Source organism: Petaurus breviceps, unplaced genomic scaffold (genome assembly GCF_028583685.1).
Source record: "Petaurus breviceps papuanus isolate PSGF00001 unplaced genomic scaffold, PetGlider_PUasm1.0 90895, whole genome shotgun sequence".
Lineage (NCBI taxonomy): Eukaryota > Metazoa > Chordata > Mammalia > Diprotodontia > Petauridae > Petaurus > Petaurus breviceps.
In genome coordinates this window covers 25,771,577-25,775,812 of record NW_027187372.1, presented here as the reverse complement: position 1 = coordinate 25,775,812, position 4,236 = coordinate 25,771,577, and the positions used below count along the sequence as shown (strand labels likewise).

General features: G+C 49.3%; 1 protein-coding gene across 2 annotated transcripts in view; it reads right to left on the bottom strand.

The window, feature by feature from the left end:
* The window catches only part of INAVA (innate immunity activator), a 25,726-nt gene extending 25,529 nt beyond the window's left edge, over positions 1-197 (bottom strand). The window contains exon 1 of one of the 2 annotated variants that reach the window (XM_069074532.1): positions 67-197. The gene's annotated coding sequence lies outside the window, so the exon portion shown is untranslated. The remainder of the gene's footprint in view (positions 1-66) is intronic. The other variant, XM_069074528.1, reaches the window with a different exon arrangement.
* Between the last annotated feature and the right edge of the window lie 4,039 nt (positions 198-4,236).

Below are 4,236 nucleotides of genomic sequence, written 5' to 3'. Positions count from 1 at the left end.
CCCCCCCCCCGGCAGAGCAGTCCGCATCCCCGTGCGCGCGGTCCCTCTCCGGGCCCCTGGCCTCACCTGGACGGGCGGGCGGCCGCCTGCCCTGCCGGCTTTCTCCGAAGTCTCCCCGCAGAGTGTGCGGGCCCGCCTCCTAGAGTGTGTTCCCGCTCCCGGAAGGAGGCGGCCCCGACTCAGCAGCGGCCGCAGGGATTTCATTTAATTTGGGCGTTCGCTGCATCCCAAATGTTAAAGATCCCAAGACATCTGTCCCCTGGGGCATACCAAGGCCCAGGGAGAGGGGGGAGGGCTTAGAAGGAGGCTCAGGAGTCCAAGTCCACGGTGGGGGGACCAGAACCTGGGCTAAGGTCGGAGGGTCTAGCAGACGAAAGGACCGTATAGGCCAGGGGCCCGTGGGGTTGGGAGGCACCCTTTGCCCCCGATTTGGGATAGCGGAGTGACCCTCACACCCCCGTCTCTGCCCAGATTTCCAGGGCCCCAGCCTCCGAGAACGCCTTTGATCCGGGGAGCGCCTGGCCCCCTGCACTTTTCATTCCAGCAGACCCCAGGGTGCAAGAATGAAAGCAAAAGAAAGGAGACCCCACGCCGCTTCCCCCACTTTCCTTCCCCTTCAGTTTCCCCCACCCCCAAGCAAGACAAAGTCCTTGATTACTTCTGAATCCTGACTGTGAGCTCCGGGAGGGCAGAGGCTGCCGGGTACCTTTCTTAGGATACGTGGGACTGAGCACAGTGCCTGGCTCAGAGGGGGCTTAATTGATGTTTATTGACTAACTGACTTCCTCCTTTTGGGGGCCAGCCGGGATGGTAGCCTGGTGCCTCCCCAAGCCTGAGATCTGCCTCCACCTCCCAGCCTGGAGAACTGACCCTTGGAAATATCCCATTTCCCCGGGGGTTAGGACTTTGTGCTATAGGGAAAGGAGCACTGGGTTTGGAGATGGAAGAAAATCTGGGTTCGAACACCAGCTTTGCTATTTGTGGCCCGTGTGCACTTGCGCAATTCACTCAACCACTCTAGATCTCAATTCTCCTAATCTTAAAAAAAGTACCCTTTGATGCAGTGACACCGGCCTCCTGCCGGTTCGGTGAACAAGATACTCATCTCTCAGCTGCAGGTATTCCCTGCTGCCCAGGCCTGGAATGCTCTCCCTCCTCCACTGTGACTACAGACCTCTCTGGCTTGTTCAAGTCCCAACTAATATCCCACCTTCTTCAGGAAGGCTTCCTCTACCCTTCTTAATCACACTGCCTTCTCTTTCTTAGTTATTTCCAATGTATCCTGTATATAGCTTGCTTTGTATATTTTTATTTGCTTGTTGTCTCTCCCTCTTTAGATTGTAAGCTCCTTGAGGGCAGGGGCTGTCCTCTTTTTTTGTATCCCCAGTACTGAGGACAGTGCATGGCACATTGTAGGCATTTAATAAATGTTTATTGAAGTGAATTAAATTTCCAGGATTGAATTTGATGACTTCTCTGGTGCCCCGAAACTACAAGGATGGACTTCAGGGAATAACCTAGGAAGAAAAACAAATCTGGGGCTCCCAACCGTAAAAAGGTGCATCATTTACCCTAATGGAAGAGATGCTGCCTTGAAGATACCAACTCCCCACCAGAGAAAGTTGGCATCACCATCCACCATTCCCTCCTCAAGAAGGGACAAGAATAGGAAAGGAAAAAGGAGAGGGACAGGTAGGTATTTGCTTGTGGGAGAAATAGAATTCCCCTTACTATTCAGGGGGTGGCACTAGGAAACAACCTCAGGATTGGTCTTTTGGGGACATGCCTGGCAGCACTGGGGATGTTTCCCCCATTATGCCTTTTCCTCTCATTAAGTCTCTTCCCAAACCACTTCCCTCCCCTACTGGTATCCTTTATGGGAAGCCCCTTGTCCTGATATATATTCCAGGCTTCCCACCTTTCCATTCCTTGCCCTTGCTTTAGCTGGAGAGAGAAATCCCTGCCTTTTTTCTCTTCAGCAACCTCAGTCAGGAAGGGGAAGGTGAGATTTAGCCAGAGAGGGGCCAGACAGTGACCTGTCTCTGCCCTCTGGCAAGGCATCTTCTGAAACCCCAGAATGACTCAGGGCCCCATCAGCAACATTTCCTCCCTAGACCGCATCCTGAAGAACAGGAGGGCAAAGCAGCAGGTCAGAGTGATGGCAGCTGGTATTGCCAGGGAGAAGCCAAAATTTCCCTCAGCCTCTCTCATTCTGTTCTCCACCACCCTAGAAGACTCTGCCCTGGGATAGGGCTGAGGGTGCAGTCCCAGGTTAGCTGCGTCGAGCAGGTGAGTGACAGTGTTTTTTTCTCAGGCTTGATGGTTTATTCCATCATTTAACTAAGGCCCAAGCTAAGGAGTCTAGGGTGAAGATTGGGATAGGGGTGGCAAGTCAAAGGCAGGCAATGACCTAGGATGCCTAGGAAACTAAGCCCCTGAAGGAAAAAAGTGGACAAGCTCTCAGCCATAGTTACTGTATTCCTAAAGGGAAACCAGAGGACTCTCTTCACACCAAGATGATAGAGGTTATCTATCTAGGCCGTGTTGAGTTCCATCGAGGTGAAGTGATGTGCCCAAGGTCACACAGGTAGTGACAGACTCAGGATTCAAACCTAGATCTGCTGATAGGGCTGACTTTAGAATCAGTGGCTACAGGTTTGAATCCTGCCTGTTCTGCAAGGGCCCTTAACCAGTTTCCTCATCTGTAAAATAAAAGGCTCAAACCAGATGACCCCTGAAGACCCTTTCAATTCTAAATCAATTGTGCTCAGACTCCAGGGGGCAAAGTTCTTTGTCTTCCCACCCCATTGACTCTCAAGGGGCCTTTTATCCAGCAGAGCAAAGAGCCCAGGACATTAAGCAGAATTTCCTGGGGATCTAGGTGTCCCTCTTCATCTTCCTCCTCTGCTTTTCATTCCTCTTTTCTTCCTCAGTCTCCCTTTCCTCTGGTTTATATCTCCATGAATCTCCATCATTTTGCTACTCCTCTCCCTGTTTTCACCTTCATTTGTGTTATTTATAATTTTCTGGGTTTTATTTTGTTTTGTTTTTGCATCAAGTTTTCTGTGGCCACAGAAAACATCCTGGTATCTGGACCCAATGTCTATTTCTATGTCTCTGTCTCTTTCTCTTTCTGTCTGTCTCTGTCACTGGCTCTCTCACATCAGCTTACATGGCCCCACTTAGGCCACCAGGTGGCACCATTTGCCAAGAGAACCTTCTGCATACCCCCTAAGCCCCACCCCACCACCTTCATCCCCAGGAAAGTCCCTGAAGTGACTTTATGTTCTAGTTCAAACCCTCAGAGTGAATAGAAATAGAACTCTTTAAAAGATTTCCTCTTCCCCACCTAACAATTTGTTGGACAGATTCCCCCAAACCCAAAATCCCACCTCCAATTGGAGCCCCCCATCCCATACCTTTCAGTAATTATTGTGTCCCTGGAAGGTTTTTTTTTTTTTTTAAGAATAATTGCTTGGATGTATTTCCACCTAAGACTCTTAACTGGGTTAAATATGAATTTTAAAGAAAACAAACAGTAAAGAGCTGTCTGGGGTTTATTTACCTCAATGGAACTGCCAGGCAGAACAGAGATACCACCATTTGGATTCTAAGGGTAGCTCTGCTCCAATTTCCCTGTATCTCAATTTACCAAACTCTGCCTTTCCCTTCCTCCACTAGGAAAGCAAAATGACTTTGATCAAGGAATTTGCCAAAACCGGATGCAGTTTTATGTCGCGGCCACATTGCTGTATCTAAGTTGGGGCTACTGGGGCTTTGTACTGAAATTTAGAAAGTGCCCACAGATCTTGTTCCTTCCATAACTGAACCTTAGCACTCAGTTAGCAAGAAGAATCGGTTTAAATGGAAAGCTTTAGATGGAACAACATGGCCCCACTGAGGTGAGGGCCTCCATTCCCTACTCTTCCCCCCCCCACACACACACACACACAAAATTAGTCAAGCAAGCATTTATTAACCACTTATTATGAGCTAGGTATTAAGCAAGGTCACAAGGATGGAGAGAGAAAGACAGAGAGAGAGAGAGAGAGAGAGAGAGAGAGAGAGAGAGAGAGAGAGAGAGAGAGAGAGAGAGAGAGAGAGAGAGAGAGAGAGAGAGAAAGAAAGAAAGAAAGAAAGAAAGGAAGGAAGGAAGGAAGGAAGGAAGGAAGGAAGGAAGGAAGGAAGGAAGGAAGGAAGGAAGGAAGGAAGGAAGAAAGAAAGAGAGACACAATT